The sequence below is a fragment of the Camellia sinensis genome, chromosome 2 (assembly GCF_055761805.1).
Source record: "Camellia sinensis isolate YWXY chromosome 2, ASM5576180v1, whole genome shotgun sequence".
Taxonomy (NCBI): Eukaryota; Viridiplantae; Streptophyta; class Magnoliopsida; order Ericales; family Theaceae; genus Camellia; species Camellia sinensis.
This window is the reverse complement of record NC_138962.1, coordinates 94,125,393-94,144,404: the sequence shown is the minus strand read 5'-3', so window position 1 is coordinate 94,144,404 and position 19,012 is coordinate 94,125,393. Positions and strand designations below refer to the sequence as shown.

The following is a 19,012-nucleotide window of genomic DNA, read 5'->3' as shown; positions in this document are numbered from 1 at the left end:
CTAGCCCGATCTAGACCTACTGGAGGAGAAAAGAGAGAGAGCAGCAATTTGGGTAGAGGCATACCAACAACAACTCGCTAGGGCTTACAATGAGAAGGTCAACCCAAGAGAGTTCAAAATGGGGGACCTTGTGCTGAGGAAAGTGGTTGACAACAAAAAAGATCTTAGGGAGGGAAAGCTAGGCCCAAATTGGGAGGCACCTTATAAAATCATCTCGGTCGCAAGCAATAGGGCATATCGGCTTAAGGACAGTGATGACAAAGAGTTGCCAAGACCCTGGAACACTTGCAACTTGAAGTTTTTCTATCATTAGATTTTTTGATTCTTTTAAAAGTTTATGTCATAATTTTATTAGCCGAAGTAATAATAAAATTTTAGTTTGGTTTGAAATTTGTGTGATAGGACTGACCAGTCCCATGGCGATGTTTCTAAATGAAATATAACGAGTAACTTAGACTTATTATATAACAGAGTTGAATTAGACTTGCATATAATAGAGTTGAACTAAGTTGGCGATGTTTCTGAATGAAACATGACGAATAACTTAGACTTATTATATGGCAGAGTTGAATTATACTTGCATGTAATAGAGTTGAACTAAGTTGGCGATGTTTCTAAATGAAACATGATGCATAACTTAGACTCGTTATATGGCAGAATTGAATTATACTTGCATATAATGGAGTTGAACTAAGTTGAAATAACCTGGACTTACCATGTCGACAGAGTCAAACTCAAAATGGAACTCAGTGCATTTCAGCTGGATTAACAGAGAAACCCAGGTTGAATATCTCGGCTAGTCTTTGTTCGAATCTGACTTCGGCGAAAGGCTATACGTGCTTAATGTGAACTTAAGTGAAACTTAGGTTCACATTAGGGGGCAGGAGGTAGGAGTGATAAAATAAACTTGAGAGTAAGAGCTTGGGACTTGTTAAAATTTTTGAAAAAATTTACAAGTTAGAATGGGCTTAACACTTGTTGAAATTTCTCAAAAATTTACAAATTGGAGTTAGCCGAGGTAACTACGAATAAAGTATCCGAGATACATATTACCCAAGGTGATCAACTAGGTTGATAAAACTTAGAAATGGTGAAGTCTTGATAGAAGACAACATATGAAGGTAAAACAGCAATACTGAATAACACTTGTAAAAATATTTTGATATTTTTGAAGTGTTAGCCAAGGTATGCTAATGGTTAGCCGAGGAAAACATTCAACGTTTATATCCGAGGTATTATATCCTGGAGTCATTATACAGCTAAGGTATACTTTGAAGAAATGAAAAATCATTCTGAGTATGGAAGTGGTAAACATACATAGAAGAAAAGAAGGCATACAACATTTGGAAAAAGAAATCAAACTTGCATTCAGAAAAGAAACTTTTGTTCAAATACAAAAAGGCACTTCGGCCTTGCATAAGAGATTACTTGTTCATCTACAAAGACAAAAGGGGCACATCGGCCAAATTGGAAAAGTCAAAAGTCGTCCAAACAAAATACAACTAAAAGAAAAAAGAGTACAAAATAAAGATGAAATATCCTAAGTACTAGGATTGGTCTGTGATTGCTCAACCTCGGCTGGCAGTGTTGCATTCTTCTCCATCGCTATCTTGACATCTATTTCAAGCAAAGTCTGATCCAGACTCCTTTCGGCACATTGAACCTTGGCCTCAAAAGTGGTTGGTTTAGGAGAGACGCCCTTGGAAGCCAAGTCATCCTCCTGGTCTTGAGTCAAGTCTAGGACTTGCTCATTTATGGTGGGGGACTTCACATCAGTGGCAGCCTCCTCCTCCACTTCATCAACATCACCATCCTCGGCATCATCCTCGTCGGCTTCTTCGCCAAAGTGCTTGGGCTCTAGAGGGAAAGGCACTTGAAGTTTATTGATGTCTCGAAGGTCGAAGTTCATTGGAACAGATAACTTATTGAGTGTCGCCGTCCAACAAAGGTAATAACCTCGGTTGTAAGCCAAGTTGACTTGCTATTTATACTGGTCACAGACGGCGGCCTACCTCTCTTCGTAAGCCTTTTCACTGGCCGCCTTGACCTCGGCTGACACGCCCCACATTTTATTACTCGGAGTCCATTACCAAATTCATTAAGTTTATTCAATTACAGAGATAACATGCGGAAACTCTTTACATCATTTGTAAGAATAAATAAAGATTCTCTCATCCGAAAATGCAACATGTACATAACTAAATAAATAGCCCGCATGCTTACATCTTTAACACTAAAAGAAAGGGTTTAACCCTTTTACATCAATGGCATTCCACCTACAAATAAAAGGCCTCGCGGCCAACACATAAAGGATATCCTCAATCTTGAAACCCCTCTCGACGTTCACCTGAAAAAGGATTAGCAACGTGGGATGAACATAAAGTCCAGTAGGGATCTCAACATAATCCTAAACAATAGCAACATACAAATAGCTATGATCGTGAATGCATCAAATCATATCATATACATAATGTGACGGTTTATACAGAAATATACTTATATAGGAACTTTTCTCAAAAACATTCTTTTCATTCAACAACATTAGCAATTTACTTTTCTTTCTTCATATGAGAAATAACTAAAACAATAGCATTTGATATATGGTCGACACTTATAAACCAACTTACAACACCTTTCAATTCAACATCAAGTACATCCATTTTTCATTTCAGTTTCCTTCACTTATACAGTTTCGATTCATAATTATGGTTTAGAACCTGGCCAAACAATTCAATGAGACTATAACACATATTAAAACACTTTCATACTTCACAATTCACATGAGAATATAACTCATATTAAAACACTTCCATACTTTAACGCTTCCATATTTCAAGTGATACACAGATTTGCTGTATCAGTGGAGTCCATCCCCTATCTCCTCCCAAACAGGTTTGAGAGTCCATCCCCTATCTCCTCTCAAACCATGGATACATATACAATGTATTAAAGCATATACTCACACGTATGGAGTACATCCCCTATCTCCTCCCAAACAAAGGTACATATACAATGTATTAAGGAAAATATGCACATATGGAGTACATCCCCTATCTCTTCCCAAACAATATACATATACAATGTATTAAACTCTTTATCTTGTACTATGATCAATAAAGGCACATATTCAATGTGTTCTTCCCACTATCATATTCAATGACATATTCCAAATGATTAGTTTCAATTCACCTAATCATCATGCAGTTTCTACAACAATCATGACTATCCTTCACCGATAGCCCAAAACATATATTTCTAAACATACATATATATATGATTTCCAAATAGATAAACTATCCATACTTTCATAGGTGAAAGATTTCAAATATCCAACCCCACCATTTAAATTCATATCCATCCATATCTACAATTCACACGAAAGAAAAACAAACTCAGTTCTCACTAGACTTACAGTCCAATTGTAAAAATAATATGTGAAGAAATCCCAAAATCCAACCTCAAGTTCATTATCGATTTACAAAGGGTGATGATTTCATTTTCCTTCAGAAGACCACTTTTCGTTATTTTCCGAACCACACAACCTCAACCATTTTCTAAAAATTCATTCTCATCATTTTACAAAACCAAAACCAAATCCATCACCTTTATTTTACAAAATCAATTTCATAGTACCAAAATCATAACTCAACTCAACATCACGTGATTAGTCTGAAACAATACCAACACCGTGGTTACTTCTCTTTTATTTTCTTTTGATATGAACACAATTAACCAACCCATTTTAGCAAGATATAAAGATTATTCAACTCCCTTCCCTTTTTAAATCCATTATATCAATTATAACAAACTAGGGCTTTCCTCCATTTCTTCATAAACATAGTAAATCATTTCCAAAATAACTTAACAACAAACAACTTAACAATACCAATCATGACTATCAAACCCTAGATCCCCTTTCATGTTTTTCAAGAAAAACCCATAGTGAATATGGTTTTTATGCAATAAAACTACCACATGTCTATCTATAAAAGTAGTATTGAAAAAGACCAAAGAAATCTCTACCTCAAGCTTAGGAGAGAACACCACCCAAAAATCACCGGCGCCGAAACCACGAACCACTCGGACCAAAATGAAGCCCTTGACGAGATCTACAATCCATCTCAAAGGACCATGGTGAAAAGATCACTCTTGGTCAGTAGATCTAGAGATCTTTGAGCAAAAGTGATTTTGGAGAGGAAGAGAGAGTGATACGGTTTAGAGAGAGAAAAGAGAAGAAGAAAATAAAGAAAAGGGTCAACTGAAAGCCTATTTATAGGACTAGGTAAAATTAGAAATAAGCCCCAAAGTCAACCCAAAATATCAAGTCAAAACCCCTAAAAAATAGGGCCAAAAGTCGGACTAAAATCTGAAAAAAAATCTGCAAGGGTTGACCCCTGCAACAGTGGTATCGACACCAAAGAGGAAAATCTGAGAAAACTAAGCTTGACTGCACTGCTGGTGTCGACCCTACCCCAGACTAGTGTCTACCCTATGTTCCAACAGCCAACATACAGACAGAAGAGGGTCGACCCTCTCCTAGTCTGGTGTTTACCCTATTTTCCAGCAACACCTCCAGAACTTCATCAACAGGTAAGGGTCAACCCTAGGAAGGCTGGTGTCGACCCTAGAATGGAATTTCTAAGTCTCCAAGGAACTTTTGACAAGAATAAGTGCGAACAACCAAACCTAACAAGTTTAAATCAATTTGTACTCCTCCAAAACTAAAGTACAACAACACCAAAGGTTTCCAAAATAGAATAAAGGGTCCAAATACATTTACCAAAAGCTTTAAAAGGCACAAGTGCTACATCGGCCTCCTTGTTGTCAAGGGCCTCTTAAAGCTTAGCCTCTAAGTCAGCTGCCTTGGCCTTAGCAGCCTCAAGATCGACTCTAGCGACCTCGACTTCAGCATCGGCCGTTTTGGCTTTTTCCTCGGCTAAATCCTGAGCAGCTTTGGAAGCCTTGGCTTGGTGCAACAAGGCTCGATTGTTGGCTTCGGCATGATTGAGTGAGGTGAGGAGTTTGGCAGCTTCCTTAGTCTTCTTTGCCAACTCCTTCCTTGTCATCTCAGTCTTGACCACATATGAATGAGCATGCTGGATAGCCTGTAAGAAGTAAAACAGATTAGTGAAATTTGACTAAGTATAAGAAAGATTGTAAAAGAGTACGTAAAGAGGATTACCAAGACTGAGTTGCATCATGAGGCCAAAATTTTCATATACATGGAGGTCGGCCATGTGATTCATATCCTCGAGGTAAAAGCACGACCGTTGACAGGGCAGCACCAACCTCGACGTCATTAATTGCGTTGTCGCCCGTTGTCAAGGGTCTGTCCCCTACCATGACTTCGGGAGCCCGAGTCATATTGCGCGAAAAGCTGCGACCCTCAGGTTGGTCAGACCTCAGCCTTTTAGATGGTTGGGAATCTAATGCATCGGCCTCGGGTGGCCTTTTCTTAGTGGCAGTTTGGTTCTTCTCAACCTCGGCTAGTTTTGAAATTGGCACAGTGTCCTCAGAGTCAATCTGAGTCACTGTGGCCTTAGATTTGGCCTTTTTCACTCTTTCTGGCTGTTGATTAGGATAGAGAAGACGTGGATTGCATCGTTACAACCCAGGGATATTGGTAAGGAGATCCTTAACAATGGTTAGTTTGCGGCCCATTCCGTTGGCAGTGGAAGCAACTGTTACTTTGGTGCCGAAGTGTATTACTGGAAGGGCGGTTAGGGGATTGGCTGGGTTGTAAGCCGATGCCTCAGAATATTCGATATTTGCGGCTCCGAGTTCTGCTGGCAGGGGCAGAGATTAAAGCTCGGTGTCAACATTGGCATTGGGATGGAGGAATAAGTTGAGGGGCAGAAGTAGATGGTTGTTCAATTGGGTCAGAAGTGGAGGCCTGATCTGGCCTTGGAGATGAAGTTGTTGGTGGAGTTGTAGCAGAATGAGGGGTCTTACTTCGGCGTGGAACATCAGGCAGGGCTGACTTGTATGTTGGTATGTAGTTCAGTAGAAGAGGCGTCTTACGCTTCTACACAGGGAGATATAAGAGCTTCTTTAGATCTTGGCTGCGAACGAATAATTGTCGAAATCCCTTCGCTGGCTGAGGAAGAACTGCTGAAAACAAAGAGCAAACATTGGAAGAGATTAATAAACTAGAAAGCCTTAACCAAAATGGAATTTTAGTACGAATGACTAAGTCTTACCATTACCCTCTTTAAAAACTGTTCGACTCAGAGGATAGAGATGGAGGTCATCATCAGGTGAAAACTCTCAATTGTCTGAGACGATGAAGTAATCATCTCCAGCACCCTTGTTGGAGTCTGGAAGGTTGGCTATTAGTTTAAAGGCAGTGGATCTGGGCTTGAGGTAGTATATATAGCCTTTTTCAGACTTAAAGCCACAGATGGTATAACAGAATTAGATATCGGCTAAAGTAATCCTAGCTTTTTCTCGGTGTGCTAGTTCGATTATGCCGTTCATAACCCTATATGAGTTGATGGCTAGCTGCATAGGGTTGAGCTTATAGCAATGAAGGACCTCCCTAAAGAGAATGTCTAGGGGAAACCAAAGTCCACACTCTATAAAGGCCACTACTGGGAAAGGCATGGAATCCTCATTAGGCATGATAGAGTCCTCCTCCCCAGCCAACCTGAGTTGAACGTCTGTTGGGATGGAGAACTCTCAACGGAAATACTCTATTTTTTCTGTGGTATCTACTCTCCACCTGAACATACCTATGATGTCGACTAGTGAAGATTGGGGCAAGATTTCATAAAAGAGTGGTTGATACGAGTTCAAAGACCTCGGTTAAAACCTACATTAGAACCGGGGCAAGGGTTTTTGAAGACCTAAGAGGAATTTGTTTCAATTTTCCTAAGGAATGTGATTTCTATCAAAGCCCAAACCTAAGACTATACGGAAACAAGAATCAAGGGCAAGAATCTGGAAACAAGTCAAAACAGGAAAAAAACATGATTCAGAGTCAAGAAAGTAACATTTTTCAAGAGCACTAAGTAAGTGTGTGCAGATGTGCAAAAGTCAAGAGCAGTGACAAATTGCTAAAGCATCAAGTATATGAACAGTGCGTATGTGTGTATATAGACACAGAGATAGATTGAATAAACACAAAGTCACAAACAAGCATGTCTGATACCCTAAATGCTGAAATTCAGAGCACAAGCGAAGATTCAATAAGCCAGAAATAACTCATAAGACGAAAAATAGAAAATAGATTCAATGGCAACATGTGAGGCAATTAAACAGACACAATTCAAAACCATATGGCTAAAAACAGTACAAGTTATTCTAAAGAATGAACAGAGGTACGAAAACAAATCGGGGACTTACCGATTGAAGCCAAAGAAAATGACATGGAAATGAAGATCGTCATAGTCAGACGGTGTGAATAATCGAAACCAGATGACGAAATGCTCTCCGGAGGAGATGATTGAAGTAGTTACAGGAGCTTCGAAGCACGAAAATGGAGGATTTGGGAGAGAAGCATCAGAGAGAGAAAATTAGTTGCAAATTGAATACTTAAAAGTGAAGAGAAGGAGAGAGAGAGAGTGAGAAGTTTTCTTAAAATTGTGAAAAGGCGGCAAACCATAATGATTTGCCTTTGACGACGTATCTATCAAGCGGCGTGCGCAGAAGTGACGCAACCTGATAGCACGTGTCAGGTACGAACCAATGAGGAAGCGACGCGTGGAGAAAACGATTAAGTAAACCGTGCGTGACAGCTCATGCACAGATAAAACTCTTGGAGTTCTTGATTTAATGAAACAAAAACCTTGGCTAGAGGAGTGATCTCGATTAAGGAACTTAAAGAACTTGGTTATTAGTTCTTGGTCATTGATAAAGTAGACTGCAGAGTCTTGGTCATGTGAAGCCGACGAGTGATGATCTCGGTCATAAAGGATAAAGTAAGTCTTAGCCGACGTGCTATGTGGACAAACAATGTAGGTTCTATCACCTCAGGATGCCGAGGTAATAGAACCTAGGGGCAGTTGTGGGGACATATTTTGTGAATGACAACACGTGGCCAAGGTGACGTCGAAGTGTCAGTCGAGGTGCCACGTGGCTTGGTTACGTAACGAGATGATCTCGGCTAGACCGAGGTTATCTTTGAAGATATCGAAATCCGAGATGAACGGATAAAGGACAAGAGTCCTAGAGTGGGGGAGGAGCTCAGTCTGGATAAAGATAAAGCTCTTAGGGAGTTTATCTCTATCTAGTTGGGAGTCCAAGATGAGCATTGAGGCAAAGTCCATTAAAGCTAGGCTTCTACAGGGATCAGGTTAGTGCTGGCTATAATGGTAAGGCACCCTCGTGGGTCTAAGGTATGTTTTTTATGCTCTGTCTAGTAAGTTAAACACTATTGGCTATCTTTGAAAGATAATTACTGACGTGATCATCGGAGTACCCCCGAGTGGACGAACCACCGCTGGATTCTTATCTTTCTATGCCAGGTTGTTCGGGCTTAATCTATTCTGTCGGTACTCTTCTGCTGAGTTTTCCTGTTTGGTTGTGTGGTCAAAAATCAACACCCACACTATGTTATAGTATGTCTTTATATAGATAATATGCTCATCATAGGTAGTAATAATGACATGATTAGAACTACCAAGAAAATGTTGAATAAACATTTTGACATGAAAGACACGAGGATTGCTTATGTAATTCTTGGTATGAAAATTACCAAAACATCAGAAGATTATGCTTTGTCACAATCACATTACATTGAGAAAATATTTGACAAATTTTGCAAAGATCATAATCATCTTACTAGAACATCTGTGGATGTTAATTTGTTTCTTTCTAAGAATGTACAGGAAAGTATTTCTCAATTAGAGTATGTCCAAATTATTGGAAGCTTAATGTACTTAATGAATTGCACTCGCCCAGATATAGCTTATGCAGTAAGTAAATTAAGTATATATACGAGTAATCCGGGAGTAGAACACTGGAAAGCAATTATAAGGGTTCTAAGATATCTCCGATTTACTCGTAACATTGAGCTAAATTATACTAGATATCCAACAGTACTTGAAGGATACTGTGATGCAAACTGGATATCGGATACTAGAGACTCAAAATCCACCAGTGGGTATGTCTTTACTCTTGGTGGTACGGCTGTATCTTGGAAATCTTCCAAACAGACTTGCATTGCTAGGTCTACTATGGAATCAGAATTCATAGCTTTAGATAAAGCTGGGGAAGAAGCAGAATGGCTTCACCACTTTCTTGAAGATATTCCAATGTGGCTAAAACCGGTGCCTGCTATATGCACACATTGTGATAGTCAATCAACAATAGGTAGAGCACAGAGTCATATGTATAACGGTAAGTCACGACACATTCGTCGTTAACATAACACCATGAGACAACTACTCTCTAATGGAATTATTTTTATTGAATATGTGAAGTCTAAAGACAATATAACGAATCCACTAACCAAAGTGTTAGTAAGAGAGTTAGTTAAGAATTCATCGAGGGGAATGGGACTTAAGCCTATTAAATAAGAGTTACCATAACGGCAACCCAAGCTAGTTGACTAGAGATCGCAAGATCTAGGTTCAAAGGGACAACCGAGTTGTATATGACTCATAAGGATCACTAGGGAGTCAAACTCCTACTCATTTCTATAATGAAATAGTGATGTCTGTAGCGTTTTAGGTTAAGTAAAATTTTAATGATTCTTATATCTAGGTAAACCTAGTGGAATATGGCAGGATACTCTTCATAAGAATCACCTATGTAAGTGTGAACTGGGCTGGTTCTATGAGATTTGTGAAGGGCTACAATTCTCTAAAGCACTCATGAAAGACCAGGTTGTTCAGGGCCAAAATGAACACAATAGTGAGAACTAAACTGTGTCTGGTGATACATTGTGTGAGTTCTATTGTCTTAGTGTACACAAACGAATGAACAGTTTAAGACATCATGTTCACTGATTAGCTAGTAAATCCGATAGTGTCTCACAAGGGAAGGTTCAAAGCCAAAAGCTACCTATCATTTGCAGAATATTTCCAATTTCTGTACTCTCTGTAATTAGATCATGTTGTTGCATTTTCTCTCCGTCAAATTCCATTCATGTAGGGGGATTGCTAGAAAATTTGGTTTTTATAGGCTTATTTTGGGCCAACTTTGAGCCCAATTTTGAGTAGGTCCCAAACATCTTTTGGGATGGGTCCGAAGAGATGACACGTTCCTTGCCTTATGGCAAGTCACATGGTGAAGACGGTTCGTCAAAACCATTTATGAGTGAATGAGAAGTTGACGTCGTTTTCAGGTTCGTGGAATAGACAATTAAAGAATTAAATGTGGGTTTCCTTGAAATGGGTTGTCCCACATTGAAACTTTAAGAGAGCTTGTGTATATTTATAAGCTCTAGATTGCAACACTTGGGTTGGGCTCCAAGGAGCACCCCAAGTTTGTAGAGGAGATGAGTTATGGACAATGTAAACCTTAGTCCAAACCACCACACACACGTGCGTGCGCCGCCGCAGTCCATCCATCGAGCCGTGCCGGGTGTGGGTTGTGGGTCAGGTCGGTTCTAATATTAATTTTTTTTTAACAAAATTTATTTGAATTTTTTCAAATTCTTGCAGAAATTATTTGAATTTCAAATTGGATTTAATTCAAATTTGAATTCAAATTTATTGTCCAAAAATTATGCCTCTGAATTCCACTAAATTTCCAACTATTAAATAGGTTTTTTAAACTGCCAGCAGTTTACAGATTCAACGTGACCAGATCTGTTCAAAATTTGAACTGCAGCTGTTCAAAGCAGTTGCATATCTGTTTAGTTTCATATCTGTATCTGTTCGGTAGATTTCATACCTGTTCGGATTTTCTGGACAAGTTTATAACTGCTGCAATTTCAAACGGATAAAACTGCCCAGTAGTTATCTGTTCTAACAATAATGCACCTGTTGGTTTCAAAACCAATCTGATCCAGTTTGAAAATAACACCTGTTTAGGTCTATAAACACCAGATCTGTTCCAGCATTTGTGGATTCCAAAAAATTGATTTGCTTGCCTTCATTTTTGCTCTCTTACATTATTATTCTTCATACTAGTTTTAGAGAAAAATTCAGAGAGTATAGAACACAGGTTTGTTCGCCGTACAAATTGTTTGGAGTGCTACTACAATTTGTGAAGATCATTGTATCCTAGGAGATAGACGTCATTTGTCCGTAAGCATCGTAGCGGGACGAATCTGTCTTAAGGACAGAGTGTCACACACTCGACTTGATCTTTTTGTACTTTTACATTTTGGTAAAATAAATTATATAAGTAATTTATTTTTATTTGTTTGATTTGTTTCAAGTTATTTAATTGACACAGAAGATTGTTCCAATTGTAAGAATTGTTTTAAGACTTTCAAACATTTTTCTTACAATTATCTTCTACAACATAGAAAAAGATTTTATTTTTTATTTTATTAATGTGTATCTTTACCAGAAAAAGATTTTATTTTTTATTTTATTAATGTGTATCTTTACCACAAAAATTAAAAATATTTTATATAATAAAAAACATGTAAAATTTTATAACTTTCCTTCTTAAAAATTACGAACACGCATTATAAATATATGACAAACGTTATGTGCCATCGAATTTTTATCACCGTATTGTATTGTTTAATCATACTTAAGAAATTAATAAAAATAAATAATATCTTGTCACATATCGAATAATATGACATGGTGACAAAATCAACATATATGTAGTAATCTATCTATCTATAAATTAAAGATCGAAATTGGTGTTTTAAAACGTTGACTTTTTTTATGTCAAGTGAAATTTTATAATCTTAACCTCCTTTCATCATTTTTTGAAAATCCATTCATAATCCCATAATCAACACGAAAGTTATACTACAACAAATAAGAGTTTTAGACATCACATGTTTTGTTCTCTAAAAGTGAAAATTTTGCTGTAAAAGATATTTAGGAACTAATTTCTATCGTCATAAGGATAGTCGCTAAAAGGTCGTCTCGAAAACTCCAAAATAAGGCTTTTAGCGATAAAATTTTAAAAATGTCACTAATAAATAGACTTCTAGGAACAAAATAATTTAGTCTCAAAATGGTTTATTTTTTGAGACAAAAAATTTGGTCCCAAAATGATAATAATTCATCACTAATGTCTATTTTTTGTTACTAAAAATATAATAACGATACTTTTCACAACAAAAATATTTGGTTCCAAAAAATAATTTTTTCCATAAATTTTGGTCTCTAAAACCTTAATTTTTTGTAGTGTTAATCCACAAGATAATAACTATTAACCATTGCTACTTGAATTTTAAAATTTTATTTATTGACAGATTATAAAAATAAAATTCTATTTTATAGATAAATAAGTAACAAATAAAAAGCAAAATTAGACTACACAAATAAAAAATTGAATTAAGTAAAATAAAGAATATATTTTTTTATATTTTAATTAGTGAAAATAAAAAATATGATTAGAGTAGTTAAAAAATATAATATGAAAGTAAATTAGTAAGACAAAAATAAGAATAAAATATTTAATAAAAAAATATAAAAATAATAAGGGTAAATTACATTGACATTTCCCAAGGTTTAAATAAAATATAAGCTCCACAAATTTGACAAAATTATACTAGATTTTTCTAAAGTTTTAATTCATATAACATTTGACCTTTTTTTTTATCAGAAATTCGTTAATCTTATGAATGAAAATTGATGTTACCATTTCTTTTATATTGAAATATATATTTATCTTGTGTATCGTAATGTTTTTATACTATCTGTATTAATTTTAATCTCTTTAATCTTACTAAAATAAAAGTAACGGTAATTATATGAGACTTACTGTATTTTATTTAAATCTCATGTAATTTACCTAAATAATAATATGATGTAATATATTTCACGTCACTTATATTTAAGGTGTAAGGGTAAATTACAATTAGTTTACTGAAAATATAGATTGCTCAATGTAATTTTGAAAATTATAAATATATCTTGTTTAAAAAATTTGTTTAACAGAATTAACAAAAAAAATGAATTTTTTTACTATTTTTTTATACAACAATAAAATTATCAAAATTGTTAATTAAAATATATTTTTTGACATAATTAAAAATTATTAATTGACTTAATGATTTATTAATAATATTGAGTCATTTATTATGCAATTAGAAATTTAAAAAGACAAGACATAATTTTCAAAATTATAAAGAGCAATTTATATTTTAAATAAATCTCAAAATTATATTTGTCATAAATTTGAAAGAAATTTAAAAAAGAAAAGAGAGTTTATACTTAAAATATAATTATGAGAGTGTTTGGGATAATTTAAATAAGTGTACTTTTTAATTTTTTATAAAAAAATATATAGAAAAGTAAAAAAGTAATGTAACTTAAAAAAATAAAAAATAAAAATATACTTTTTTAAGTCATACCAAATAGTACCTATATTGGGAAAATTAGTGAAACGTCCCTCTCCAACTTTATATAGTATGTGAAGTCTAAGATATTTTTTTTATTAACTAAGGTTCCTAAACATTTTTACAGAGGAAATTTGACTCAGAGAAATTTTGCCCGACTTAGAGAAATTCGGCCTTAACTTAGAGAAATTTCAAAATTTCTTCGGTATGATCACAGAGAAATTTCTTTGTGAAAATTGAAATTTCTCTAAATCGAGGCGAAATTTCTCTAAGTTAAATTTTCTCTGCGGAAATGTTGAGGAACCTTAACTATTATGAACATATTATATATCTTTTATCTTATAAAATTTTAATATCATGAACCTTACAAAAATAATTTATATTTTACCTGTCTTTTTTATTTTTATTTTTTAAATATTTATTGAAATCAAAATGATGAATCAAACGCACAATGTAAAAACGATGAAACCACAAAGAAAGTTTTTTTTTTTTTTTAAAGACTCTTCTCCGTTGGTAATCGTCGCACCTGTTATATATATAGATAGAGATTAGATAGAAACACACCAACAACAACACCTCTGTGTCAAGGAATATAAAAGAGTTTCGGCATTTGAGAGAGAGAGAAGGGAGAGAGAAAAGTGATCCAGATGTGATCAAAAGTGACTTTTACAATTGTTGAATTCGGACAAACCACTCGAGCGCAAGAAACGTCACTCGAGCGTCCAGACACAACAAATGACACCGCTTGAGCGCAGGAATCATCGCTCAAGTGAAGAATGCACCCTCCCAATAGTTTTGTAAACCTGTAAAAGTACTGAGAGTTTTCAAACACCGCTCGAGCGTAGAGACAAAATTCAGGGCAACAACAGATTTAGAAAGATGTAACCAACCTACTCAAAATGCAACCAACACACCCCAATACCCAAAATCATTGAGGACTAAGGGGAAACATGACATGAACAACCATATAAGACAATGAAACTCGAACGGGTTGGATGTAAACCAGAGTCACTATAAACTATAAAAATCAGACACAATGTTTCAATCACAAACTGTAAAATCAATAAAGCAATTAAATTGGACAAACCTGTTGATTATTGAAACAAAAGATATCCAAAAATTAGAGTAAAAATTATTGAAACATTATTGAAACAAAAGATATCTAAAGATAGAAATATAAATACTCAAGAAAAATGAAAGCCCAGGTTTCTATTTTCTCCATTGTTTGCTCAAATACAAAGTGTATTAATTGATGTTTACATTCCCAAAATATAATGGGGAAAATTTTTATTCTCAAAACGACTGATGTTTAATAAACCAATTGAAAAGCATCATATGAACACAATGTGAAGTGAAGCAAAATAAAGCATCATAGACATTATCCGCAAATAAGCACTCCATTTGTAAAACATTAAGGAAATTAATACAACCAAATAAGCAAAAGAGAAGTTAGCAGCCTGAGAGAACTGATAAACCAAAGCAAAACAGGTTTTAAAAAAATAAAAAATATTTAAAAAATCTTTATAATCATCTGAAATAGGCAATTGTGAATCTTTTGGAAATTTACCTTCATGAAATCCATACATGGGCACAGGATTCCAATACAGCTTTATATGCTTTCAAGCCAATTTTGGTTGCCAAATACACAGGCATAGGTTTTAATTTTGGTTCTCAAATAAGATGGGTATGCTCACCTGAACAGTATTTCTATCAGATTCTTCCTTTGTTGAACACCCTTGTATTTGGTCTTCGTCTTTGGGGCTGCCACTGTTGATGACGATTGAGATGGCGGAGAGAGAGATGGAAGAAGAGAGAAGATGAAGAGAGTAATAAGGGGTTTGGGGTTCAATCACTGGTGAGGGTTGGGCTCCGATAGGGAAGCATGGGAATGGGCTCCGATGGAGGTAGATAGAGAAAGAAGGTGTGTGTTTAAAATTTGAAAGAGTGTGTTCAAAATTTGAGAGGAGTGTGTGTGTGTGTGTGTGTAAGAGAGAGAGAGGGGGGGGAGATGGTGTGTGTTGAAAATGTAATTGTGAGCCCTTAGATTGAATTCAATCTAATGGTCCATGGTTTGACAATGGGATAAAAGTTCCATCAGGAGTAAAAAATAGAGTTGTTTTGTTATAGATATTTAATATAGTGAACAAAGGGTAATATCCTTGAATGTAGGCAACTAGGCCAAACCACATAAATCTAGTGTCTTCTCATGGTAATGATTCTTACCTATTTTTATTTTGACTCTATAATTATTTATTTATTTTGGTAAACACTCCAACAAATAGTGCAATAGAGATACTCCATTTCTCATCCTCTCTCTATATTTGGAGGATCAATCCATGCTCTCCTCCCAAATGGAGATGATTTTAGAGGATGGGTTGGAAGTAAAAATCCTTCATATATGAAGATGTAGATGGTGAGTTCAAAGTAATTATAATTGGAGAAACTTTAATTCAGAAATGATTTTAAAAAATAATTACAAATACATAATAAATTTTATAAATATGAATAATTAAAAATATAAATTTATAATAATTTTTTTTGAACTATCTGGTCTATAATTTTCTCATTATAATTTGGCAATAACAATTACAGTCATGGAGTTGTAGAAAAAAAGTGTTCTTATTTTCTATCAAACTTTTGTTTTAAAGTCATGCTCGCTAGCTACCATTCAAGTAAGGAAATGAGTAAAAAAGTAGTAGCAAACAAACTTGAGTGCAAAATGGGCCATTGAGAATGAGATTTTTTTTTTTTTTTTTTGGGAACATCATTGAGAATGACATGGAGACGTCATTATTGACTTCTTTCTTTCTATATGATTATGATTTCAACAGTAGAGAGGGGAGGGAGGGAGGGCCCTATCTCCATTATACCCTGCTTGCTAGAGAACAAAGAGAACCATCCAAAATCATGTTCTTCACTCAATTACCTACCTACCAAACTTGTAACTCACTGTTACAATATAATTTTGCTTTTCAATGGATTATAACTCACCAGTACAATATAATTTATTTTTAAGGTATATTTTGCTGGCTAATCTCAAGCTGTTAAATTAGTTTGAAGTAGTAGGCCACTTCATAATCCTTTTCCCTTTCTTTTCATCTTGTCTCTGTTGTGGATGTGGTGTGACTTTTCTACTGGATTCAGTTTTAATCCTCTGTTGATAAGATTTAGAGTGACTCTTCTGTTAGATTTGGTTTTGGTTCTCCATTGCCAGTTTCATTCTTTTTTATGCTTAATGGATGAATGAATTTTTTTAATGAAACATTTTGTTGTTGATTGTTATGATGTTGTCCCCAATCGTCGATTGGATCATCCGAGGGTATCATTAGTGTAAGTTATTTTGTACATATCAATTGGTGCTTCTATTGCGTTTGTCTGGTGATGATGTCATTTGCTTATGATTTTCTCTATTTTTTTTTGTCATTTGTTGTTCATGTTTTGTGTTTTGAGGTTCATCTCGAACCTCTTTAATTTATAAAAGTTTTGCTTTGTGCGAATAACAAATAAAAAAAATTTTGTGCAAAATATACATATATATATTGAAATTTGAGTTTGTGTCTTGTATAATAAAATATTGGATAAATTACACTTATACCCCTGAGGCTTGGACTTAATACATATCACCCCGAACATTTGGGAAATTACACTAACCCCTATCATTGTAATTATTTAGACAGAGTCAAGACAATGAACTCATGCACTCTCTTTTTTCTTGCTTTGCTTTACTTCCTCTATATTTTTTTTTTTCCTTCCGTTTGCTTTACTTTTTTTTTTCAATATAATTTTCTCTGTTTTTCTACTAGGAGTTGTTGTCTTTTATATAAGTAAAGGGTTTGTGAAATGAGACTATTAACCACAAGGGTGTCAATATAATTTCCAAAAAGTCAGGGGGTGTTGGTGTAATTTACCCCAAAATATTTTTATGGCACGTGATTGTCAATATATCATTTTCTATCTAATTTTCAACAGAAATTAGCTTTAGGAGTGAACTGGGAAAAACTTGAAACATGAGGGTCAAAGTGAGAAAAACCAAACTTCAAGAACCAAAGTGGGAAAGTGACCAAACATAAAGGAGACAAAGTGTAATATACCCATTTTGGATATATATATATATATATATATAACACTTTTGTACTTAATTTCAATATAATTAAATAAATATTCATTTTAATAATAAAATAATAGTTCAATTGGAGAAAAAAAGTTATTGAAATATTCACTCAATAAGCATACACACACTGATACATAATACCATATCAATTCATATCGAAACAAAAAGTCGAATCCAACTTTAATAAGTTATTCAACATGAATCCCTACCAATGGCATACCTAAACACATACCTACATACTGCAACAATGGAAGAAAATAAAGCTTCAAAATCGCAACATTGAAAGAAAACAAAGTTTCGAACTACAACAATAGAAGAAGGTAGTATTTGAATGTTCTCTAACCTTCGTCCAACAATTCTGAACTTGAAAACTGCAACAATGGAAGAAAATAGAACTTCAAAACTGTAAAAACAGAAAGAAAAAACAAATAGAGTTTTGAACCACAACAATGGAAAAATAAAATATTCGAGTGTTCTCTCGCCACTAACATATAAACGAAACTCCTACAAAAACGTATCTATTGATTCCTCCAAGATCCTATCACCAAAACTTCCAACATAGAAATAACAAAATCTAAAAAACGTATATATCTTATTGTGTATAATATGTACTATCAAAATAGAACAAAGAGTATAATAGTCCAAAACAAATTATAAATCAGGAAAAAAATGACCTCGTGGAATTCAAGTCTAAATATATGGGACTTGATAGAACACAATAAAACCTTACGGATTTATTGGGCTATAAATCTACTCAAAGGGATTTATAAATAAATCTCCCTTAATTTTTTTTCAATATAATAAAAGTAAAATATTATAATTAGTTTTCATTTTCACTCATTTATTTATTATAGTACATCTTTTAACTCTCATTAATTATAAATTATTATTTATAATTTTATTTAAAAAATTATTTGTAAAGTTACAAAATTAACTCGCCTCCCGCCCCCACTTTCACCCTGCCCCACTATGATATGGGGTGGGGGTGGGGGTGGGGATAGAGGATGACAAACCTACTTCAAACCTGCTCCGTTGCCATCCCTACTCATCGCTATCAGCTACCATCGAATGACCTCCTTCGCCAACCACCTTCGATCACTATCTCCCTCAATCACTAAACACCTACCTTCTCTTACTGGCGGTAACCACCTTCGGCCACCACATTTTCTTGAAAAACACCTTCAACTACCACTTTATGAATTAAGACAAATATTAAAAACTAAATAATAGCTAAAAATCTCCCTATCCATAATAAATAAACACAAACACTAAAATCCTAAATTCTAAATGAAGACAGAATTTAAATTATAATTATACCATTTTATCAATTTATTCAATTTATAATAGGTTTGAACAATTTCAAATAGGAAAATGATAACCACTGTGTAAAAAAAAATATTGAAATATATGACAAGAATATACAAATTACAAGGAATTTTTTTTCATAAATCCCATGTATTGGGACTTATCTATCTAAAAAC

The 19,012-nt window shown here is 34.6% G+C and overlaps 2 long non-coding RNA genes across 2 annotated transcripts; both read right to left on the bottom strand.

Annotated features, from left to right (window-relative positions):
* Positions 1–2,112: 2,112 nt before the first annotated feature.
* LOC145820195 (uncharacterized) lies at positions 2,113–4,162 on the bottom strand. The gene is made up of 2 exons (XR_014361361.1): positions 4,024–4,162; positions 2,113–2,347 (listed from the first exon to the last, which is right to left on the bottom strand). It is a non-coding gene; the product is annotated as an uncharacterized LOC145820195 (long non-coding RNA).
* A 9,768-nt stretch (positions 4,163–13,930) lies between these two features.
* Positions 13,931–15,440, bottom strand: LOC114309507 (uncharacterized). Its single transcript, XR_003645770.2, has 2 exons — positions 15,115–15,440; positions 13,931–14,223 (listed from the first exon to the last, which is right to left on the bottom strand). It is a non-coding gene; the product is annotated as an uncharacterized LOC114309507 (long non-coding RNA).
* Positions 15,441–19,012: the final 3,572 nt, after the last annotated feature.